This window comes from Miniopterus schreibersii (genome assembly GCF_964146895.1).
Source record: "Miniopterus schreibersii genome assembly, chromosome: 2".
In the NCBI taxonomy this organism is placed as follows: Eukaryota; Metazoa; Chordata; class Mammalia; order Chiroptera; family Miniopteridae; genus Miniopterus; species Miniopterus schreibersii.
The window spans coordinates 97,251,520-97,278,028 of NC_138102.1; the positions used below are offsets into that span (position 1 = coordinate 97,251,520).

At 36.4% G+C, this 26,509-nt stretch overlaps 1 protein-coding gene across 1 annotated transcript in view; it reads right to left on the bottom strand.

Annotated features, from left to right (window-relative positions):
- PSPC1 (paraspeckle component 1) overlaps positions 1-26,509 on the bottom strand; it is a 111,559-nt gene that overhangs the window by 6,459 nt on the left and 78,591 nt on the right. Inside the window, exon 7 of the transcript XR_013998075.1 lies at positions 1,054-1,150. The gene's annotated coding sequence lies outside the window, so the exon portion shown is untranslated. The remainder of the gene's footprint in view (positions 1-1,053; positions 1,151-26,509) is intronic.

Here is a 26,509-nt window from a genome sequence, read left to right on the forward strand (position 1 = left end):
GTAATAATGACACTAGGGACTATTTGAGAACCACTAACCAACATTAATTTTCTAGAGGTGGACAATAGTATGCAAAACACCTGTCACATTTCAGGGTTGCATGATGTCAGATGCTCTAAAAAAGTTAAGCTTCTCAAAGGTAAGGTATGCTACATCAGCGGTCCTCAGTGTGCATGCCAATCTGAGTCTTGTTGAAACGGGCACTGTGACTCAGTAGGTGTTCTGTGTGTTCTGAGATTCCGCCCTTCCGAGAAGCTCAAGGAATGCTGACATTCCTGGTGCCAAGACCACACTTGTAGTACCAAGAAGAGAATGGAATTTGTCATCACCAGATAAGGAATACACTTAATACTTTCTGGATCTATTTGGATAACTACACCATCATCCAAATTCTGTCATAAAGATCACAGAATGTAAATGTTACTAAAGAAAGAAATAGAAAAAAATGTTACCCTCTACAAACGTTGGAAAGCAGCAAGGGAGAAAGGAACCTATTATGCCCTTAGCATTGATCGGATTTTATGATACTAAACCATTTTAAGATTACAGTCTCTAAGGGAACATAAAACTAAAGTTTTAGGGTTCGGATTGCTAAATAGCAAGAGGGAATTTTTTCCCCTTTAGTAAATAAGACGATTAATCCGTCATTTCTATTCTCAGTCCAGTTTTACCTAAAAGACAAATCAAGACACATTAATACCAGTCAGGAAAGATAAGGGTAATTTGGAGCTAAATACAACCTCCAGCCCGGGGTTGGAGTGTCGTTCAGTATACCAAAAGACTGGGTTCAGTTCCTGGTCAAGGCACATACCTAGGTTGTGGGTTTGATCCTCAGCGCGGGCATGTATGGAAGACAACAGATAGATGTTTCTGTTTCCCTCCCTCCCTCTCTTTGTGCCCGCCCCCCGCCCCCCAGGATTAAAAAAACAAACGTAAAAATATAAATAACCTCCATCCTTGCTCAGAGAGAAAGGAATGTTCACAAAGTCAACAGCACCAGGGAGAATGACTAAAGAAACTAGGAAGGAGGGAATAAACGATTACGACACCCACCTGAAAGGACATGACTTCAGGACACCCTCATCTCTAAACCTGATTCATGCTGGAAGCAGAATTTCAGGTAGCTTCATCCATGTGTTCTTGCATCCTCCTAGGATACAGTAAAATCAGATTTAGCCTTTTATAAACCAGTTTTGGTAATCATTTAAAAGACAGAAATGTCAACTCATTTCTTAAAGGTCTTAACAGTAATCAGTTTCCATTAAGATGCCACTTAAAGTCTATACCACATTTGATTATTTCCATTCAGCAAGATTTTTCTTTAATTCATTTTCTCAAAGAACATCAACTGACTTAAAATTCAGTTCACTTTTATGTTTTGGAATAAAACACTTCTGAACACTAGGTCTTCAAGTGTAAAATGTTCACTCTTGCTAAATCCTTTTTTATTTCCATAGGTAAGTCCTCTTGAAGGCTTAGAACCTTATAATACAAAATCCTATACAGAATCCTGATTCCTACTGTATCTACAAAATTTTCTTCTAGTTGTACCAGCGCAGGGCACACAAATGTCTGCTGCGCTCCACCAGAAATACCCTTACCTACCCTATAATACCTTGGAACAATGTTCTCTCTTGAGGGTGTATCCCAGATTTTTCATTAGGGCAGTTTTATGTTTGAATTAGTACAGTAATACACAATTACAATTTAGAAATATACAGATCTATGGCTCAATTTTTTTTTATTAGGGGTACATGACCTCTAAATACTGGAAATAACTACCCTAGATTAGTACTGTTTTCAAAACCCACTTGGGTCTCAAATTCACTTGAGGACTGGATGAAGTATGAACACCTCACCCAAAAAATATGCATGCAAAAATATGTATACAAAATTCTGCATGCAATTTAAGAGGATTCATATATTAATACACCCTGATGATCCAACAGGGCCCATGGCCCCAGTTATAAAACCTTAAATATTTTTTCAAATATGGCATGTCATAACAAAAATATCTTTTACATATCTCTACCTATAGGTAGTATTCTATTGTACAATACTTGTTAGGTATCTGCTCCTAAAGTCATTAGCATTTTTAAGTTAGTTTTATAAATTTGTTACTTCAATATATACTGCCTGTGGTCAAGTTAATACTGACAAGAACCATCAACCAAACTGAACTGGATTACCTTAACGACACCAGGACTACTAAAATTTTTAATTGTCTTAACTTTTCACAGAAATGAGCATGTATTTTACACAGCATTAAATATACTGAATCATAAGAAGGTTATCTCTAGGATTTAGCCAAGCTCTATTTGCCAATATTTAGACTTTAAAAAGGAGGGCTTATCTCAATACTTGAACACAATGTTTAAAGCTAATCACAAGTTTTGTGGCCAGGTTTACTGTGCACTGCAGTATAATTGCTAATGAATCATCACGGGGAGCTCGTGCGCATGTGCATCCTTTCAGTGATACTGGTAATCTGGATTTTAAAATCTGTGAAAAAGTTCATACACAAAGATAGAAGGACTTCAATATTTATACTCTTAAGGAATAGCTGTTATCCATCAAAATGATACTGTCAAATATGAAAAGAAAAATCAACCAATAACTGCATTAAAAGAAAAAGTCTCCTTTAATTCAAATCTTAAAGCTTAATAGTAACAAGACTATTTGACACCACTTTTGACAAAAGTAGTCTGTTTTTAATTAATTTTAGGATAAAACTGGGTCAGTGAGAACCATGTGCTTAATGTTGGATTTTACCCTCCCGTGCCAAAACACTTAAATTGTTAAGAGTGAAAAAAGGCATCTCTAACCTCACCCTATGATTTTTCATATAGTCACAAATTTAAACAGCTAATACTACATATACTTTTCTGAAGACTTCACAAAGAAGGAAACATTGAAGACACAAAGGCCCATTCTTAATAGTAACAATAAACCTAATATTCTCCGCTTGGTCTTCAAGTTAGAGAAGGTATCCTTTTTACTGAGTACAGAAGTCTACTATTATCCACATATTACATATAGTTTATATTTCTAATATATAAATTAATAGGAACACATTCTAAGAAATGTTTAAAATATACATAATTCAACAAGCATAGAGGCTAACAGTACTCTACAAAGCTGTTCAGATTAAAACATACAAATTGTTAAGAACCCAAGAAATAGGACTTTAATAAGGGCTCATGTTGAAAGACACCTTGCCAGAGTCAACCTCAAAGACGGGCTTCCTCTGAAGCAGACGTCCATGGTAGAGAACCATGAAGGGACCACATTGTTATCTGCATGTTCAACACAGGGCCGGGCTGTACATTATCAAATATGTCCAACAGAGAAATCAGCAGAACAGTAGCACACCTGAATTTGACCCTTTGCCTTCATGACAAAGACGCAGATTAAAGTAATAAATAAGCCATAAGCTATTATTATAGGGAATTAATTCACAACAGGCAAAATATGCAGGATACTCTCTACTGAAGTAATCTTACAATGTTAACTAATAGATCCTATTTAAGCAGCAAAGAATATCAACAATACGGGGGAAAGTCTGTGATTAAGAGAATATCAGCCTGGCCAGCGTGGCTCAGAGGTTGAGCATCGACCTAAGATCCAGAATATTGCAGTTTGATTCCCGGTCAGGGCACATACCCGGGCTGTGGGCTTGATCCCCAGTGGGGGGCATGCAGGAAGCAGCCGATCAATGACTCTCATCATTGATGTTTCTATCTCTCCCTCTCCCTTCCTCTCTCTGAAATCAATAAAGATATATTTTTAAACATTTTTGTTTTTAAAGATATCCTTATTGATTTCAAAGAGAGGAAAGGAGGGGGACAGAGAGAGATAGAAACATCAATACTGAGAGAGTCATTGATTGGCTGCCTAGCCCGCAACCTGGGCATGTGCCCTGACCAGGAATCGAACCCTGATCGCCTGGATCCTAGGTGGATGCTCAACCGCTGAGCCACGCCCAGCCAGGCTATTTTTAAAAAGAGAGAGAATAATATCAAAAAGATTAAGGCCAAAAACTTAAAAGCCATAATTTCAAAAGAGAAATTAAGAAAATGCCCATGAAAGAAGCAAATCTGTAAAATATTTGACAATACACCAAGTTTATTCTGTTTTTTGAAGCAATACAACTTCAACTGGTGAACAGATGATGTAACAATATAATTTCAATTAACATTTAATTGGAAATTAAAAAGACAAAAATTTTCAACACTTTAATTTTCATGTCTCCTGTACTGAAAATTCAATTATATAATGAATAACTTCCATCTTTCAGCTCATATTTTGCAAAAAGCAAAGATTTCTAATATGAACATTTAATTCTGGATTCCCAACATTATCTGGTTTTTCGGAATTCTAATAAAGCTACACTTTTTTTTTACATCATAGGTTATACATAGGCCAATGTTTTACATCAGAGAGCAATGAAACCACATAACCTAACTATAAACAGCAGTGGGGGTAGATGAGTAGGGAAAGTACTTCACATACACAAAAGGCATATGAAAAAAGTACTCACATGAGAAATCACTAGAGAAATGTGAACTAAAACCAGAATGACATACCTCTACGCACTCACCACAATGGCTAAGAATAACAAGCCTGACAGTGCGGAGTGTAGGTAAGAATGCAGAGCAACAGAATCCACACACACTGCTCACAGGAGTGTAAAGCAGGACACTTTGGAAAATTGTTTGACAATTTATAAGAAACATATGTATACCCCATACTCAATAATTCCACTCCTAAACTTTTTCCCCAAGAAAAGTGAAATGTAAATAACTTGTACAATAATGTTCATAGCAATTTTATTAATAATAACCCTGAACTGGAAGCTACTCAAACATGTATCAATAACAGACTGGACAAACAAACAATGGCATGTACACTTAATGGTTACACTAGGCAGTAATAAAAGAGAAACAACTACTGACATTTGTAACGACACTAATGAGTCTCAAAAACACTGTTGAGTGAAAGAACCACAAGCAAAAGAGTATACATTGTAAGATTCCAATTATATGATATTCAAAAACAGAAAACACTGACCTATGGTGATCAAAACAGAATAATGGTTACCTCTGATGTAGGGTGAACTGACTGGAAAGGAACTCATAAGACCTGAAATGTATGAAAACTGACACTGTCAAATCAAACAAAGCTCACAAATTTTGAAAGGCAAGCCAATCCAAATTTTTTAAAAGCAGGATTTTAAGTTTTAAATTAATGAATCAGAAAAAAAGTTATCTTAAAATTCATTTAACGCCCAGGCGGTGGTTCAGTGGCTGAGTGTCAACCCATGAACCTGGAGGTCTCGGTTCAATTCCTGATCAGGGCACATGCCCAGGCTGCAGGCTCGACCCCCAGTAGGGGGCGTGCAGGAGGCAGGAGATCAATGATTCCTCATTGATGTTTTTATCTCTCTTCCTCTCCCTCTCTCTGAAATCAATTTTTAAAAAATTCATGTAACAACTGAAAAATTAAGAAATAAGTATATAAAATAAGGTTCTGTATAAGTAAATAGGTAAGAATCATGATTTATAAATATTAACAGTGAAATCTAGAAAATACTGGAGAAAAAAAAGATTGTAACTTTTTATTTAAGCCATAAAGCACATTTTATTTTTCTGCTTTATTGATGGCAAATATTTTTCAGGAAAATAATTTCTTGATATATACACAATCTTTTCCCCCAAAGATCATAAGTAACATTTACTGTAGTTATCAAAGAAATGTAAAGTTCAGCAAAGGCTCATATGAAATCCAATAAAGTACAAATTGATGACTTTATTAAACATAATCAATTAGTAACTTCTAAGAAAAGTTAGTATTAACTCAGATTAAGGGCCCAGACCTGTATGTATGTGTTACATTTGCAAAGCAATTGTGATGGTAAACAAAGGCTTGGGACTGAAAGACAACACTGAAAATTTTCAAACTTAATTTGGTCCCCAAATTCATATAAAAGCCATTTCAATTTTTTTTAATGCAGCATTATAGTCTTGTGATAACCTAAGATTTATCAAGCACCCCTCCTGAAAAGGTAAAAAAACAAAACAAAAAAACTATCCCTGATCACTGCATAAAGTTTTAAATCCAAGTTGGGCCCTGGCTGGTGTGCCCAGTGGTTGGAGTGTTAGCCCGCACACCAAAGGATCTTGGGTTTGATTCCAGATCAAGGGCACATGCCTGGGTTGCAGGTCTGATTCCGGTCTCAGTCCGGGTGTGTGCGGGAGGCAGCGGATAGATGTGTCTCTCTTGCATCAACGTTTCTCTCTCCCTCCCTTTCTCTTCCCCTCCCTACTTTCCACTCGCTAAAAATGTCAATGGAAAGGATATCCTTGGGTGAGGAATAACAAAAAATAAAATAATCATTAAAAAAAGCTGGATTACAATAACAATTACTTTTCTAGTTCAAGATAACAGATGATTATTATGAACTTACCTGTATAGACTTCACTATTTTCTTTAGAAGTTCAGTATGTCAAGGAAATTACTGCCACATCAATTAGCTATTTAATCAGTTATTTAATGTAAAACCATGTTCATATATATGAAGCAGCACTGAAAACAATTACCAAATGATAGCCAACAGTTATTTTTCATCATGTACTTAAGACCTAAAAACAGCACCTACTATTACTGTGAAGATCCCACGTAAATAAACTTACTAGGAAAAACATTTCTTGAGGAATACATGAAATGGATTTATGCAGTAAATAATATCAGTGTATGCAGGAAAAATTACTCAGACATCAAACAAGTATAGTCTGCACTGGTCAGTGTTGACCATCTTTAAAATCTACTTAAAAATAGGGTTGCCCCCTTTGGCCTGTGGCCTCAGTTGTTACAGCAACATCCCGAGCACCAAAGGGCCTCTTGTTCGATTCCTGGTTAAGGGCACATACTCGGGTGAGGATTAACAAGAAAAATAAGAAATAAAAATAGGGTAGAAACAGGTGGTAAACGAAATCAGCGATGAGGCACGATGAAGAACATCAAACCCTTCCTTTATCTAGCGCTTCATTTAGCAAGTCCGCGATGGGGTACTTGATTTTTTGGGGGGTACCCCTATTTCTGATTAGAAATATATCACCAAATTATATTTACAAAATACAAAAATGAAAATAGAAAAATACATTAATGTTGTTTAATGTTTTTTTGTTGTTCTTGTTGTTAATCCTCATCTGAGGATATTTTTTCCATTATTTTTTAGAGAGAGGGAGGGAGTGGGGGAGAGGGAGAGAGGAAGAGAGGAGAGAGAAACACTGATGTGAGAGACACATATCCATTGGTTGCCTCTGCACGTGCCCTGACTGGGGCCAGGGATTGAATCTGCAACCCAGGTACATGCCCGTGACTGGGAACTGAACCCACGACCCTTTGGTGCGAGGGCCAACACTCTCATCACTGAGCCACACTGGCCAGGGCACATTGTTAAGTGTCTTAATGCTTTGTCCTGAACACAAGATGCCAACATCTTTTTTTTTTTAAAGGGAGAATTTTTTAAAAACTCTATTTTTCCCCATATACTTTCTTTTTTAAAATTTAACTTATTGGGGTGACATTGGTTAACAAAATTATACATGTTCCCGGCGCCCAATTCCGTAACACATCTATCTGTACACTGTGCTGTGTGTCCACCACCCCAAGTCAAGTCTACATCCATCACCATTTATCCCCTTCTCCCCCTCCCCAGCAATCACTACATTGTTGTCTGTGTCCGTAACTTTTTTGTTTTTGCTCAATACCCTTCCACTCAGCCCCATCCCCTGACAGCTATCAGCCTGTTTTGTATTATGAGTCTGTCAAAAACTCACATTTTAAGAAAGCACAAGACTTAAGCTTTATTGAGAGAAATTTGAAGCATACAGACAAGATTAACAGAAAATACAAAAATAAGCTATTAAAAAGACACAAAATACCCTGGTAGGGTGGCTCAGTTGGTTGGAGCATTGTCCCATACACCAGAAGGTTGTAGGTTCAATTACCAGTCAGGGAACATACCAAGGTTGCAGGTTTGGTCCCCAGTCAGGGTGCGTAAGGGAGGCAACCAATGTTTCTCTCTTTCCCTCAAATCAATAAAAACATATCCTTGGGTGAGGACTGGAAAGAAAAAGACACAAAGTACTACAGTCATAAATCTCACTTCTCAAACTTATGTGCATCATCATCATCTGTAAATTCAAGAAACTTCCAACATCAAAAGCTCCAAACATGACACCTGCACTCTCTCATCAGAACCCAAGAAAATGCATAACAGTATCTCCTAAAAGGTGTGTAAACCTTAGAACTCCCTGCAGAACATATACGCTTTTCACATTTTCAGTCACCGTCAGGGCTTATTAAAACATTCCCAATAACTATGCATCAATTACATGTAACTAAGACAAAACTGTGTGGTAAAAATAAATCTCATTTTGATTCTAACTCCAGTGTGACCTTGGAAAAACTGCCTGCTGATTCAACAACAAAAAAACCTGCAGTAAACATGTATCAGAGTCTCTAGGCCCTAACAGAATTCACGGTAGTATCCCTCAGTATTTCAGAGGACCCAAGAATTGTAGAAAGATGATTTAATTCTAACAGAAACAATTATAATCACTACTACTGTAGCACAACAAGAAAAAGTAGACAGGCTTTTAAACGGATTCCCCAGTAAAAGGCCTGGAGTGAATGAAAGGCACAAAATACGGAGGTGGGGGCATGTTCCTACTGAGACAAGATAAAAACTTGAAGTGAACCTGGAGTTTTGACATTCTAAATTATTCTGGTGGTGGGGGTTGTATGTAATCATCTAATTATACCCAAATGACTGAAAAATGGGAAACAAAATTATATCAAGGTTAAAAATCAGACTTGAGATTCTCATTACCCAAGCGACGTTTCCTTCCTACAATCAAGTGTGCTGCACAGGGCAACCCTTCTGCATCTCAGAGGGCATTTTCCCCAAGCTTTCATCAATATTATACACAGATATACCTTACTTATGACCATTAATGCTACATCCAACTATTCTCGCCCTCCTCCTTTCTGCTCTTCTGTTACCTACATTACCAAGTCTTTGTAGACCATTACACCACTACCTTCCACCTCACCTTACAGGCCCAATTTGTTTGCAAGCTTTTATTCTGGCTCCCCTTCAGTCAAGTCTCCATGAGCAGTTGAAATTCTCTTCTAAAACATAAACTAGATCACATGACTAAGTGGCCCAAGCCTTTCTGACCATTTCTTATTTCATCAAGGAAAGTCTCAATTCTTTACCAGGGCATGCTCTGTCTACATCACCTTCAATAAGGAGAAAGTTAGTTGGAGGTGGGGTAGGGGAGGGCAAAAATCTCAACCCCTTATGTTTAAAGCACAGATAAAAGATATACCTACAATATCGAAACAGCTGTCTGTGGTGTTAAAATTTCATTAGAGGGTTGAGTCAATTAGAAGGGTTGAGAAATAACTTGCCATGTTCACTCCATTCCAGACACAATACACATGTTCCTCTTCCTTGCATTATGTGGTGATCTCCTCACATGGAACTGGGTTCAACTCAACACCTCCAACTTTGCCAGTCGTATCAGCTCAAATGTCTCCTTGGAGGAGCCTCCCTGACCACTGTAGCTAAAGGGACATATTTGTTTCCCTGAAACACGGAAATAGATATTCCCAGTGCCTATTACACTCCCTAGTACTATCATAGTATGTACTCAATAAGTAATTTGTTAGTAAGCCTAATAACTACAATATATGATTGAAGCAAAACAATGTTTATTCTCCATCATAACTTGGGAGATATAACATTCACAATTACAATGAACATTAAAGTATAAGGTGGAGATTTTTCAACTAGTCAACTGTACTATTTCAAGTCCTTACGTATAAATGTATTCATCGTTATAATTTACTATCCTAAGACACATATTTCTTAATTTAAAAAAATAATTTTGCTTTGCTGTGAAGACTTCAAATTTATGCAATTATTCACTAAGTAATAAACCACAATTCTTTGGGAGTGAACACAAGTGTTTAATTTTTTACTAATTCTAGGAAGCTAATCTAAAATATAACCTAGTCTCCATCCTTTCTTGATTTATAAATGAAGTATAGTAGAACCCCTTTACCCATGGTTTCATTTTCCCTGCAGTTAACCGTGGTCAGGAAATACTAAACGGAAAATTCCAGAAATAAACAAATCTTAAGTTTTAAATTGTACTCTGTTCTAAGTGGTACGATGAAATCTTGTGCCGTCCTGCCCCATCCCTTCCACGCCGTGATTCATCTTTATCCCGCGCATACCTGCTGTATATGCTCCCCACCCACTGGCAGCTGCCGAGGTCGTCGGTTTGCCTGTTGAGGAATGCTAGTGCATGTGGTCAGGTAACTCTTATTTTACTTAAGAATGGTCCCAAGGTGCAAAATCAGTGTCGCTGGCAATGCAGGAATGCCACAGAGGAGCCAGAAAGGGCTTCCTTTGAGGGAAAGGTGAGAACAGTGAAGTAAGATGATTTTGAGACCATATTCACGTAACTTTGATTACAGTTAAGCTCTGACTGTGCCTAACTTATAAACTAAACTTTATTGCAGGTATATATGTTTAGGAAAAAACACAATTTATACAGGGTTCAGTACTATCCACAATTTCAAGCACCCAGTGGGGGCTATGTGGTCACAGCAATGTTAATAATGCCTATTTCCCCTGCTGGAGAACTGCAGAATTTTCTTAAATGGAAGATTTCTGAATTTGAGTCTAATGCCCTCCTTCTCTATCACAAAAGAACTAAACTAAGCCATTATTAAGCTCAGTGTAGTACCTGGTAAGGCAAATTGTTAATGCTCATCATGTAATTTAAAAACCCAATCATGTAACTTTCTGAGATATTAATGTTTATTTACTAACACAGGCATCTACTTAATATAATCTATTATTTAAAGCTCAAGACCTTAGGTCTCTAATTCCTGGAATTCTCACTGGCAACTTTAGACTTCAAAGCATTCCCAAGTTCAATCATATGATTTCTAGTCCTATCTTTTACTATTACCTGCAACAGTCTGTTTTTTATCAACATCTGACCTTATTTTATTGACTTGATACATTTGGGTTGGGAAATGCAAGGAACAATGTTAAGGTCTCATTGTCCATAGTTAGAATAGGCAGCATCTTAAAAACTTTTAAGAAATTACTCATGATAGCTGCCCCTGGATAGAGAAGCTGGGTGACTGGTGGACAAACAGAGAAATTTACTTTCATTATGTACCAATTTGTATTTCCATGTTTGTGTACCAGATACATATTATTCAATTCAAAACGATGTTTATGCATCGACAGCATTTGAGGGGTAGTTAATGTACAATGGTGTGATAAGGATTATTTCTAGATCTCAAGGAAGGATTTGAAAGATGGCTACAAAATAGGACTTATTTAGGTAACTTTAAGTTTGAGGAATAAGAGAATCACAGTAAATCCATCTCTGGTATCCACATTTCTTCATGCTGTCTTTGGCCAAATATGAATGAAATAAATAACCTCCAATAAATGCCATTCCTTTAACATGCTTCTGTAACCAATGAATGTGACCACAATGTTCTACAGGGCCTTGAATGCTTAGATGTATTCCAGTGTGAGACTCAGTCCATCACCAGGCCCTTCCAGATCTACATAAAACAGCTTGGACAATAGATGTTTAGGGGATATCTCAAGCCCATTAACCTATATAAGTTTTGCACTGAACTACTTATGTCTCATACTTCCATTTATCCATTATTGCTTATTTTGTTGATGACAATCCAAATTCTTGAACTAAGACCTCTTCCTAAGCACCACTTTCTATGCTCAACACCCTTTCTAGATGTCACAAGGACCAGATGCCTTCCATCCTGACCTTATTGCCCTATTCCTGGAAGGTGGTAGAAAAAGTAACTGTCATTTCGTTAACACCAGTCATCCCTGCCTTATTTCCTCCACATAACCCTCCCTGCATCCAGTTAACGACCAACTCCTAACATTTTCATAATTAATCAACATCTTCATTCCTACTTTTCCTCTCCAATCCTGCCAACACATGTCAACTGCTTCCCCTTTCTATATACAGTCTGACTTACTACAAATGCACCCTTCCCACAACCTAGTTAACCTTTCTGAAACACAAATCTATCACTCTCTTGCCAAAAACCTCCTGGTGGCTCCTTATCATGGAACAAGATCTGATCCTTTCCCAGTCTCGTTTCAGGCTCACACACATTTATCAGAACCCAGCCTTCATTCATAACAGGCCCTCTCTGATAGTGCCTACCAAAACAAGATATAACTCTGACTGGCTGGTGTTGCTCAGTGGTTGAGTGTCAACCTAGGAAACAAGAGGTCACCAGTTCAATTCCTGATCAGGACACATGCCTGACTTCCAGCCTCGATCCCCAATAGGAGGTATGCAGGAGGCAGCCGATTGATGATGTTTCTCATCTATGTTTCTATCCCTCCCCTTCCTCTCTCTCTAAAAATCAATAAAAACATTTAAAAAATTCATCTTAAAGATAATTTGCATATGAAGGTATTTTCCCCCTTTTGTTCTAAAGAGCCCTCTAACCCTTCCCACCCAAATCCCTTGGCAAAAATATTTTCACTCATCCTACGCAAATTCTCCCCAATTAGTTTATCTTACATCCACTTTTCTCTGAACTCCCTGTAACACTCAATTCTGGACAACAGGTTTCATGTGTCATCACCAAGTTTACCCAGCACTGCTACCGAGAGCTGCACACAGAGCCGGTGATTTTTTTCAAATGGGTCATGGGTACTGCCCTACTAAGCCAACACAAAATGCACTCTTAATAACAGGAATCCAAGATTTCTTCTGTATTCCCCTGTATGTTCTTGAATTTTCCCTGTCTGCTTCCCAGTCCATGCAAATGTGGTGCAAAATAAATTGATTATTAAAAGGTGCTACCCCTATGGATGCTGACATCCTTTGGGCCTTTCCTGTACTGTATTGTAAATGCTGTGCTGCATTCTCACCTCTGAGTATGGAGTTGTTCAAGAACAAAAAGCAGCTTGTACCTTACCCACATTGGCTGCCTTAGTCATAAATGAAGCAAATACTTTAGAATGGAGCTCATATTCCATGGCACCCATACCTACTATAGTACTAGTCATTTATATCTGATGACCACTTCTGGTATACACTAATGTATGCTATTTTCCAAATATGATGATAGAATCCTTTACAATTCACTCATGGGCCCTTTACATTTTATTTTTTACATGTTTTATTGATCAAATACAGTGTTAGTATATAGTTAGGCATCATGGGACAGCAACAAAGCATGTACATTAAATTAGCATTTTAATGCCTTAGTTACTTTTAACAATGTAATAAAAGTTTTTCTTAAAGCAAAATTCATTGTATTACTGGCACTCATGCTACTGCGTGTGCACTTATATACCATGCCAAAGAAAATAACTATTAAAGGACAAAAGGAAAGAATTAGAGTTAACTATCAAAACTAATCCAAGTGTTTATTTAATGATAAGTCAGCCAGGAGGACAGAGTCGAGAAGAGCACTGAAATCCTTAAGGGGCTTATTTTTGCTGCTGTTATTCTAGACAGCAGCAGCTCAGACTGGAGCAGAGAAAGGCAGGCCTCAGAGGCAAGTGTGTGATGAGGAGGGGCTAAATAAAGATAGGGTGATGAAGCACATGGAAAATTAAGGAAACTGTAGAGGTACTGATGCTGGGTAAAAAATTTATGAAAAACTTATACAAATGAGTTCAAACAGCTAATTAATGGTCTTAAAACCAATCCTCTTGCCCAGCTGGGCGTGGCTCAGCGGTTGAGCATCAACCTAGGGTCCAGGCAATCGGGGTTCAATTCTCGGTCAGGGCACATGCCCGGGTTGCAGATTCGATTCCCAGTCAGGGGGCGTGCAGAAGGCAGCCGATCAATGACTCTCTCATCATTGATATTTCTCTCTCTCTCTCTCTCTCTCCCCCTCCCTCCCTCTCCTTTCCTCTCTCTGAAATCAATAAAGATATATTTTTAAAAAAAACACAAACCCTCCTTCCACCCTATTAAGTATAAAGAGAAATTTCACCATTGTTTGAATAAATGAACATATTAAAATATATTTATATTTCACATGCTATATATTAGCTACATAGAAAAAAATTATATTAGAACTTTGGCTAACTTGACTTGATTCCATTTGTCCACCAAAAGAAGTTAGAGAATACCATTGTAACAAGCTGATTATTAGCCAAAAATGTACCATAATCTAAATTAGAAAAATTTTAAACCCTTTTCAAATATTGCATCATATACTTATCTTCCAAATTTTCATCAGCTCTGAGATCAAGGAGAAAAGAAATGGTAAAACAGATAGTTTCTGGGAGGTCCCCAAACATGGGAGCACTCCCATTCCTGCTCATACTAATTTGCATTCACTATAAAATATATAGCTCAGGATTACTTACAAGAACATACTAAATATACTTAACAAGGGAAAGAAAAACCAAAACACAGGGACATCAGTAATGTCTACTATAGCAGTAAGAAAATCTTAATCTGTCCTCTTAGAAACATTTCAAATAATCATTTTAAAGGCAATCCTGAGAAGCTAACAATACCTATTTTATAGGTAATTTAAAAAATCTCTACAATCCATCCAACTGAACAGTAATAAATGTAAACTTAAAGGCCATGATAAAAGGAGAAAGTAAAAACAGGTGGAAGGGAGTAAGTCACATTTAAGAATCCCTTAGAATCAGAATTATTCACTCTCAAATTGGACGTTTTAACACAGAAGACCAAGTCAGAGAACATTTCTTCAAACTAAGCACTATACGCTTTTCATCCTTCCAATATTTGTGCAAAATATTTTTTCAATGTTCTTTTGGTGCAATAGCCAACTTATTTATAGAAGCCTCTGAGGGGATTAGGTGTGCCCTTCATAACAATATAAAAGTTTTACTGAATTACTTCTGTTGGACACCTTAACCACTTTATCATTTTAAAGTTCAATTAGTAGGAGGATTACCATCATTAGACCTTCAGTGTCTGTAGAAGTGTATATCATGATCACATAGAAGTGTATATGGATAGCCACTCAATGACAAGTTGCTGCATTTTAATGAGAGTTCTGAACATTTCCTAATGAGTTAGTTGCTCTTAACCAATCTGCCCCATTTTTGCTGCTTCTAATTGTCTCTTCAGTGTATACCCATATAAGATAAAAAAGGAAAATAAATATGTAAAATTTAAAACCAGCAGCCTTTATTTTATACTCAATTAGAAAAAAATTACTTTCCTAAAGAGAACTATGAGTAAGATTTGGACATTTCAGGCAAGCATTTTAAACCTATTCCAGTTCCTTTATTCTCCTTGCTTAGGGTTCTACCAACACCAAACATTATACTGGTATAGCCAATACACAAAACATACTGTGATTTTAAAGTTTAAGAATTTAACCCCCAAGATTATTGTTCCAATCGTTAAGAATTTGTCTTCTACCATACCACCACCCTATCCACTTTCTAGCCTCAGAGGTCTGGACTCCCATCCATCATCCCAAATTACTCCCTTTATATATTGTTTCTCTTAGTACTTTCTTTTTAGATATATTTCTATTTAGACATATGTGGGAGTACACCTCCCAATTCTATTATAAACTGGACTACTCATATTCTCTGCTGGCTCCTCTTGCTCAGTCACAAAGATGCAGTGGTCTGAGAATTCATTATTGCTTCACCTAATTTCTCCTTCCACCTGCCAGAGTCCAAGCTCAAAGATGCGGAGCAACTCTAAATAGCTGAGATAAAAATGCTCAATAACCATTTATCGAATGAATAAGCCATTTGTGATTCTCATCCACACACTTCAACTGGCAGAGAAAACTCTAGTCTTAAATCTGTGCCATTACTCTAATTTTCTCTTGGATTTTTCTTCAGACTGATTTAAAAAAACACTATGTGCCAAACATTGTGCTATGACTGAGAACAATAAAAGATTAATGAAGTGCAGGGACAAAAAGCAAACAAAGAAGTAAAATTCATATATTGACAAAGTGACAGAAATAAAAGGTGATGTGGCCCTCTACTGGGGAGCTCTTTTCTTAGAAACCTACAAAAATACCTGAAAAGAGAGAGGAACCACCTGAGTATTTAGGGAGCAAGGAATGAAAGGTGGATGAGGCTGGAAAGATTGACTGAGAGCAGATCAAATAAAGCTCTGTGCCCTACAATGTAGCTGGATTGATTCAGACAGAAAGTGGTTGCATTTGAAGGACAGGAACAATGATCTAATTCACATTTCAAAAGGATGCAACAGATATTACATGGAAAATAAATTGCAAAAGTGAAAGCAGGTCCAGTCAGGGCACCAGTCACCTTCAGCAATACATGTTAGTGCCCTGAGAGAGTGCCTTTACCAGGCAGACAAGTTGTCTAGTTATTAAAACCCCAACCAACTACCATAGGTACTCAAAACCAAAATATGTAAAATCCAACAGATTCTATCTTCTCCACCCTCAGGCAGCCACCCCCCACCCCAGGCCCAATCTTGAGCACACTTACTTACCTTCCATGTCGGTCAGTGGTATCACCATCCCTCCACCATTCAAACTAGAAACTCCTAGACCACTGCATTTCCCTCCCCCACCCACACCAGTCTGTTAAATTCCCTGTACTTCTGAATTACTGCTGTCTGGAATCTGAGCACACCTGACACTACTGTTTCAAATATCATGTTGTAGGTAGGAGGGAGAGGAATGGATCCCTGTTCTATGTGGTGCCTCTGCTTTCTATTTCTGAGCCAGTTATTCTTGCACTTAAAATAACTGTATTACCCCTAGTCACCTAACAGATAAAGCTCAAAATTTGTTAAGTTAGATCAATCATAGTTTATCTAAACTTCTTGCCTTCTCCACTCTTACCCTCCCAACACATTCTCATTAGCTCTTTGACCACACCCTCTCTATCCTTTCCCTCCAAAAACATCCCAGTAACTGGCAAGTACATACTCACCTTTAAGATCTGCTCAAAAGTTAGCTGAGTAAAGTCTTCCCAACATAGGTGTTTACTTGCTTCTAGGTTTCAGAGCATTTGCAGTTCCCCCCATTACTACCAACTGATCCAACAGTTTGCATTTAAGCTAAGCTCTACAGACACCCAATAAACTCCAAATCACAAGAGTGCAAGGAACCACATTTTGTTCATTTTTGTATTCTCATTAGTCAGCATCATCTGTCCTGTAGTTGGTGCCATTCATTTACTGAACATACATTTAATAAATACTTGCTAGAAAATGAGGATAAATCACTCAATGATAAATAAGACCCCTACTCTCTTAGACTTGACATCTGGAATGAAGTAAACAAACAAACATGAAAACGTCACACACAGATTTTAAGAGAAATCTTGAACGACAAAGTATTTTCAGGACTTACAATATTTGCTTAAATATTTTATGAAGAGAGTAACAGGTAGATAATAAACACAAAGGGAAAGTAATAAAATGGAAAGAAATAAAATGTAAGCTTAACGTGTACAATTTATCTCCTGAGAACTGGGTGCTCCAACGCCTCTCTTGTACTTCTGCACAAGCACAAAGTTACTCTACCACAGGATATTGGTCTCACCCTGACACCTAACAGTATGTACTTAAACTTTAAAGTTCAACATCAAATTATTTAAAAAGATAAAAACAAATGAATTACATAATTACAGACCAGGTAATCAGATTCTGGGATAACAGAATCATGTAAGGACAATATAAAAATTTGACAGTTACTATTCTAGACCAGCACTGCCCCAAAGCAAAATGCAAACATAATTTTAAATTTCTTAGTAGCTAAAAGGGAAAAAAACAACAGATAAAATTAGCTTAATAGTATACTTATTTTATTTAACCCAATGTAGTCAAAATATTATTTCAATATGTAACTATATAAAAATTAGAGATATTTCACATTCATACTAAAGTCTTTGCAACTGTGTACACTTTACACATCTAACTCAAGGGGTAAATTTTGATACTTGTGTGTATTTGGAGTTCATTAAATTTAGATGCAAAATTTAATGCACACACCCACATTGTTCCATGTATGTGTAATACTTGATAGCTGAATTTAAGTTAGGTACAGTCACACTGACCCTTCCTAAGACAAGTCACACTTGGCCACCACATGGGACAGCACTGTTTCCACAATACACTTACTGCATCCGCTTGCTTTATCATCACAGCTGTATTTTGCCAGCAGAGACTAAATCAAACAGCATGATGTCCATGTATCTCCTGAGAAAAGGCATTTTCTCGTCCCCTTATCTAAAATAGCTTTCCTTTTCTCCACCCTTGTGACATTAAGTTATTTCAACTGTTTGTCACTTTTTATCCCTTTAGGTCTAGTACACATGTGCCACAGGAGCTGAGGGTTGGTCTACGTTGTGCATAGCTGTATCTGGTGCATAGCTGTACCTTGTGTCCAGACTACAAGAAATCATCAATATAGCAATTGTAGAAAACCAGTATTGAGTATTCCAAATGCTGCTGAATTACAAAAGGTGTGGGCAAAAGCAGGTTTATAGTCGTGAGTACACTGAAGTTTATTCTTGTATTTTTATTTGTATTACAACTGTAAACTTACTTTTGCCAACCCTTGTATTTAGTATGTATATGACAGTTACATGACCTATAAAAAAGAATGACTAAAAACTGATTGTGACAGGTAATTTTCTTCCATATTGGTCAAGTAATTGTGAAATAATCCAAATTATGAGATCTGTATTTTCTAAACATATCTTTATTGATTTCAGAGAGAGGAAAGGAGAGGGAGATAGACATAGAAACATCAATGATGAGAGAGTTATTGATCGGCTGCAGCCCGCAACCCGGGCATGTGCCCTGACCGGGAACAGAACCCTGATCGCCTGGATCCTAGGTCGACGCTCAACCGCTGAGCCACGCCCGGCAGGGCGATCTGTATTTTCAATCAATAAAGATCATAATATGAGCCACTACACCTTAGTTTTACCTTACCTATAACACTTGTAGCACAAATACTAGGACACAGATTAAACTTAATCTTTGTAAAATAAAAGTACATTATATTTATTGCAAGGCATAAGAATCTGATTATGTATTTTCTAGATTATACTTGGCACCCCCAAATCTGGAGTATGTCATTTTCCAAAAACTTCTGATCTTCCTCTTACTAATATTTTAAAAGATTTAATGGATCCAGGTATAGATACAGGTAGGAAATAAAAAAACAAGGTATTTTAAAAATTTTCTATTCATCATACATAAATCTAAATAGTGGCAATAGTCCACATATAAATCTAAAACTTTTATGTCTTTCTAGTAAGATAAAAGTGGGGCTGTTAGCCTGACAGGCGTGGCTCAGTGGCTGAGCACCAACCCATGATCCAGGAGATTGTGGTTCGATTCCCTGTAAGGGCACATGCCCGGGTTGCAAACTCGATCCCCAGTAGGGGGTGTGCAGGAGGCAGCCGATCAATGACTCTCCCTCATCATCGATGTTTCTCTCTCTCCCCCTCTCCCTGAAATCAATAAAAACGTATTTTTTAAAAAAGTGGGGCTGTTAAATATGGGAGGGGGAAAAACAGAATATAGGGAAACCATGATCTGAGGGAGAAAATGTCAGTAACGTATAGGTTGGGAAAGAGAAACTCAAAGACAGTTTCCTTTTGCAAAATTCATATTTCTCTGCATTCATGTGCCTAAAAATAAAGCTATGCACTGACTTCTGTAGAGATATAACTACCTCATTATAGTCACAGGAGTTAAAATAATTTCTTGATTGGAGTAAATAAATGAACAGAAAAACAAGTATCAAGAACCTACCCACATAAATTTAATAGATGAAAGTTTTGCTCTCATTAGCCTCCATGAGAATTCCTCAGTTGGAAAATAGGTTAATAAGCCCCTCAGGGTAAGTCCTGGGCTTCCAAGCAGCACGTAATTTAGCGTCCTTAATTTTTAAAATGGGGGGGGGGTGTTGCAATGTTAAGAGATAAAAGGATTGATAAGAGGACTTCGTTGATCAGATAACGAACCCTCCCCAAAGCCAAATCCATTTCTAGTACACAAAAAAACCACAAAAAGCTTGGTCAAGTGGACTCCTGGGAAACTGAAAGCACACTGTTCTGGTAGTCTTTGGGAAGCAGGACAAAGAAGCACCCAGGTGACATCTGGGTTAAAATTAGAAATAAGTCTCTATACTTGCTTCTTATACAGATATTCTAAGCAGACATATACTACAATGTTCCAGAAACTACCTACTGAGACAGACGCTGCAACCTAGGTGACTTTTTTTGAACTGTAAAAACAAAAACTTTTGGAAGAAACTATTGTCAATATAGCAGGTAAGTGCTCTCATTATGGATGTTATTTGTTTTAATATATTGCATGATTTTTTAAATAGACACTGAATCACATGGCTATGTAGCATTACTCTTTGTAAGGTCTCACAAGCAGCCTGTAACTTTTTACCATAAAATTACTTAATTCCCATTTATTGAACTCCATGGAGGGCATTACTTTCTAAAGTGATTAACAAAAATTAAAGCTGCAATGCAAAGAAAATTACAGTTAATAAATATACCCATGGTCTTAAGAAAACACGTTTATCTAATATTCACCTACAAAAACAAAAATTAGCTAACACAAAAAAGGGTCAGGCAGTCATTTAATCCATCAAAATGGTTATTCTACTCATATTTTCCAGGATGGTAAGCAAAGATGAGGATGGTTTTCTAGCACGTTCACCATACAGATATGGATTATTATACTGGTTCATTTCTCATACTGGTATGGATAGTTGCAAACCAGTTAAGTTAAAAACCCTTTACAAATTTTTCAAAATGCACTTTTCTATTGCCTCTTGACTTTACTAGGCTTCTGAACACAACAATAAAATCCTCAATCAAAAAAACATAATACATATTATGTATAAGATTTAGTACTCAATGGCAATGACACAGTCTAGTAAAAAATAATGGAGTTTGTGCAGTACTTGTCAGGTGGTAGTAGCTGGAAGAATTTGGGGGGGGAGGGGGTCTGTGACTGTCTGTGATCGGCAACGGATCCTAGACAATGTCAACATAAGAAACATTCAAACCTAGAGAATTTTTTTTTAGTTTATTTGAACCAAACTGCCTACAATTGCCAGGAAGCTAAAGCTCAATGGATTGGGATAAGCTCCAGAGAATGGAAGTTTTACACCTTATTTTATACATTACAACCAAAAGAGAAAATTCAAGTGCATTGCATGAAATCCACTGGTGACAGATTAGGGAGGTGGGAGAAAGCAAAGCAGGGGAAACCTCTGGGATTGAATGAAAAGTGAAATGACAGACACATCTTTTACATCAGTAGGTACAGGATAGTTAGCAGTCAACAATTAACATAACGCCAACAGAATTTATGGTCTCTGGCCTGGTACACTGGTTGTATCCTGAGGGGTCTGGAAAAAGAGGAATTGCCTTGACATTCCAAAGGCATTTTATCATGGATGCAAAAGACGACAGACAGGCTTAATTAAGGTAGTGACTTCTGTCTGGAAAGATTCTAGCCTAGGACATAACTGCTTTCAGTTACAAAGTTTTAATTTCAAACCATGCTCTCTGGTTACTGTAGGTCTCTGTTTGCAAGGCCACCACGCAGGCCTTCCCTGAGCTTCTCAGGCTAGCATGTGGCCCCTTTTAGACCACAACACCACACAATACACCAGGATAGTCATTATGTCAACAAAAACCAACCAACCAAAAACAATGCCTCTTTTACTTTATTATTATTTTTTAAATATATCATTTTTTATTGATTTTAGAGAGAGGAAATGAGAGGGAGAGAAACATCAATGATGAGAGAGTCACTGATCGGCTGCCTCCGGCACGCCCCGGACTGGGGATAGAGCCTGCAAGCCGGGCGTGTGCCCTGACTGGGAATCGAACAGTGCTCTCCTGGATCCTAGGTGGACGCTCAACCGCTTAGCCACGCCCGGCTGGCCAACACTGCCTCTTTTAAATAACAAAGGTTCTCAAAGTAAGGTCCCTAAATCCAACATCAGCATCACCTGGGAACTTGTTAGAAATGTACATTTTTTAGCGCCCCCTCCCCACCTGCTGAATGAGAAACTCTGGGGTGGAGCTCAGAAGTGTTTTAATGAGCCCTCCAGGGGTTTCTGACTCCAAGAACAAGTTTAGAACAGGGATTTTGTTACATCAGTCCTAGCAAAGGGTCTGGTACACAATAGGACTGATGGGTACATACTGGTAAAATGAATAAATGCATAAAGGGAAATTATGAATGGCATGGATCCCCGATAAATTCTATATGGCTGAGAAAATATCACTTTGTAGATGATTACTCCAATTATTATGCTCAGTTTGCGAAACCATTGGCTTCATAGTGATCCTAATGTTTAAAATATTCTAACCAAAAGTCCATGAATATGTAAATATTCTAACCAAGTTAAAGAATTAATATTATGCCCAGCTGGCCTGGCTCAGCGGTTGAGTGTCAACCTATGAACCAGGAGGCTGAGGTCGATACCCAGTCAGGGCACATGCTTGGGTTCTGGGCTTGATCCCAGTAGGGGGTGTGCAGGAAGCAGTCGATCAATGACTCTCTTCCAACATTGATGTTTCTATCTCTCCTTCTCCCTTCCTCTCTCTGAAATAAAATCTTTTTAAAAAAGAATTAATCATTCAGCAAGTCACTACTGCCTCCAAAACTAAAAAGGTCAGAAATTATTAAGAAAATCACTATGTGTGAGATTTACTTTTTCTCATTACATTAAAGAAACAGATTTGTAAATCTAAGCAATGTCTCACATGATACAAATTGACATTATCTAATAATCTGCAAATACCCTGAGGAAAAATTAACTGAAATTATTCTGGCAAAATATTCAATAAAATAAAATGTTCCCTGTTTTCACATGAGGTAATATGAATAATTTGGGGGGGGGACTTAATTAAGCATACAAAAATAAAAATAATTCATAGTGATAGGATTATATTTACATAGTTCTTCTAAAACCCAAAAACATACCTAAAATCTCACATTTACAAAAGTCCAACTGAGTGACAATTTGCATAAAAGATAGAACAAGGAAGAATATGTCTTAGAGATCCAGTCATAGATATAACATAAAACACAGTAAACCACTGTGGCTACTTATTTAAGAGTCTGATGCTATCTCAAATACATATATTTTCTACCTTAAACTGAGATGTAGAATATATAATAAAAATGTGAAGTTTGAACCTGTAATGATAATTTCAGAGCTAGAAACAAATTTTTGATATATCAATTTAGTCTTCAACACTACAGACGACACACTTGCTTATACAGAGCATTTAAGAAACATATAATCCACTTACATTACTATTGACCCTTGTATTTAATTAATAACAAGAAAATTTCTCAACTAATTTATTAAAAATATTGAAAATTGAATAGAAAAAGTCATGTATTCAAACTACACACACTTCTTATTCTACCTAACCCTACTATTTTCAGTCTTAATTTTGAGAGAGAAGTACCTCACATGAAATTTAGGTGACTATATTTTATGCAAAAGAACTGAAATTTTATTTACATGTGCAAGCAAAATACCATCTCTTCTTAAATTCAATGCTTTAACTCAGAGAGACAAACAGTAATGCTAACTTAAGATTTTTAAATAATCAATAAAACATAGTATCTGTTGCAGAAGAAAGAGCAGTTGGTAGAGATTATGGTAATTTGAGCAATAAAACAATATACACAAAAAATAATTTTTAAAAATGGGAATTATGAACTCTAGCTAAATTACTATAAGGGATGCAGTATTCTCCATCTAGAAAATATAGGCTTCTCTCACTGAAAAGGAAAATTAAATATCAAAAAACAAAGTACAGACTGCTCATTCTACCAGGTAAATAAAAATATAATCAAATAAGAAATTTTAACCAAAAGGAAGCCTTAGATATTTATAATCTAAACATGGTTTTACAGAAAAAGTGGTCAAAAAATATTCCCAAAATAACACAGCACTCTGACTGGGTCTTTAAATATTCAGTCTTTTTAAGATTCATTAATACTGTTTTAAGTAATCAAGGAAACAAAAATTTTAGAATATTTTTTTCCTACATTTAGAAGACAGTGCTTTTGACAAATAAAAAAAGGAGCTAAAACAATATACAATGCATAAACCCAGACTTTAAAGATCAGATACTATAAAAATAGTGAAATTCTTTATTATTTCCCCAGTGACGTTTCATAAATTATATAAGCACATTTAACTGGGAAACTGTATGCACACTTCATTTTACACAACTGGGAAGAACAACAATATGTAAAGTGAGCACATTAAAATTGTTCCTTATTTTTTAAATTTAACAATGATGGGTAGTGGAAAGGAAATACTGCTCTTGTTATGTATGAAAGTACTGTTTTTTATTTAATCATGACTTCTTTACCATGGAATAAAACCATACAACTTAAGACTTACTTTGATGTAGTTTCCCTGCCAAAATAAGACCCTGTCTAAGAATATCTCTCTATGAAGTTAACACAGGAAAACATTACAACAACATTTAGGAGTTAGGTATGTGGGTGTTCGCTAGCTTATTCTTGAAAAGAAGAAGTGTGATTTATTACATCATCACCATCATCACCATCCTCTCAAAATTTCAAGATTTTAATATATTATTAGCTACTGTAACAAATCTCAGACACACAAAACATTTAAACGCCACAGTACTGCCCAGGAAATTTCCTGTTATTGAAGAAAAAAAAAAGAGAGAGTTCCTTTCATTTCAGTTACTCCCATTTGACACTAAATTTCAAACCCTTTAAAGGTTTAAACATACACTTGACCACATTCTTTCACAAAATATTTCCTTTCAACCACACATTTATGTTCTTTTACTCATCCACAATCTAGGTTGTAATTATCAACCTAACTCTCATTTTTAAATTAGTGACCACTAGTTAAAATAATTCCAGTGATATTTAGCAATTATAGAATTTAAACATAAACACCAAGTTACTGAAATATTCAAGTATGTTTCTGATTAAAATGTAAAGGTATAAATTCCAGTTAGTATTTGAGAAACAAGATCCATTTCAGTTACTGTCCTTACTGATAATTTCTATTAATCCACAATTCCAACTAAATAATATTTTCTTCCCTAATATTACTGATATTGTATATAGAGTTAAAAATTTAATCTCTTCCACTGAATGCTCAGCACTGACTTAAATAGAAAAATCCAAAAGCTCAAAGAAAAACAACCAATAAGCTTTATGAAATTCAAGTGAACATATATAGTTCTTCAAATAAAAACTGGTATCTCATGAAAATCAATGTATTTATTTTCAAAATAAACAAAAACAGGAAAATTCTGACTGCTGAAATAAAATAATTAGAAAAAGGGATGTTCCTTTATTTTATGCATATTAATTACACATTAATAGCATATGAAACCTAAATCCTGCAGACTTTAAACTCAGTGTTTCAAATCATGGCACATAAACATAATATTGTGATATTATACTCAAATTGTTTCATATTACCATTTTATCAAATTATGGTAGCATATATGAACAAACTTACACTTCTTTAGAAAAGCTAAATTCTTTATTTTTATATCTTACCACTTTTAAGCAAATGACATTCAAATATATGCCTTAGAATACTAATTCACAAGAAAAAATATTGACTGAACCAGCCACAGAGGTGTTTAACTCTACACGAACACTAAAAATTGAATAGCTAGGAGTTCACAGGTGCTCCACTTGACTGTCTCCCAGAAGCTGACTGTTCCCAGGGTAAACTTGGTAAGTACTGGAACAAGGATTTTCTTGATGCAGGGGAAAAGCTGCGTAGAACTCTTTTCCTGGAGCCAGAGCTGAGCCAGACACTACAATGTGCAGCAGAGCAGCACATCTTTGTGCACTGGCTTTCAAATGTTCTTGAATGAATCTTACAGAATTCCATAGCCTTGGCCAAATATAGCTTGGTATTAACATCAAAGAATAAAGTTCCTCTCAATCTCAATTCAGCTTTGAAGCAAAATACAAAGCTAAAGATTACTTAAGAATTGTATGAATAAAAATGTAGATGATGGGAAAGGTATATTAAGGCACAATAGACATTACTTAAAAATTATAGATAATGTTAAAACTCCTCACACTGCAATTAATATCCAAATTAAAACAAATCCCACTCCCTGCCAAACCATACTCTTGGAAAATGCAATCCATATAGTCTTTTTTTTTCCATTCCAGTCTCCATGACTGCCAAAAACAAAAGCCTGTGAATGATGCAAATTTTAGAAAATAATTCCACCCACACTATCTAAAAAAAAAAAAAAAAAAAAAGATGATGAGATAGAACATAAGAAAAATTTAATTGGTACAGAAGAAGCCATCTCAATTACACTTTCACACCCAAATGTTTGTGCAAGATTTTAAATTAACCAAATTTCTTTCTTTCC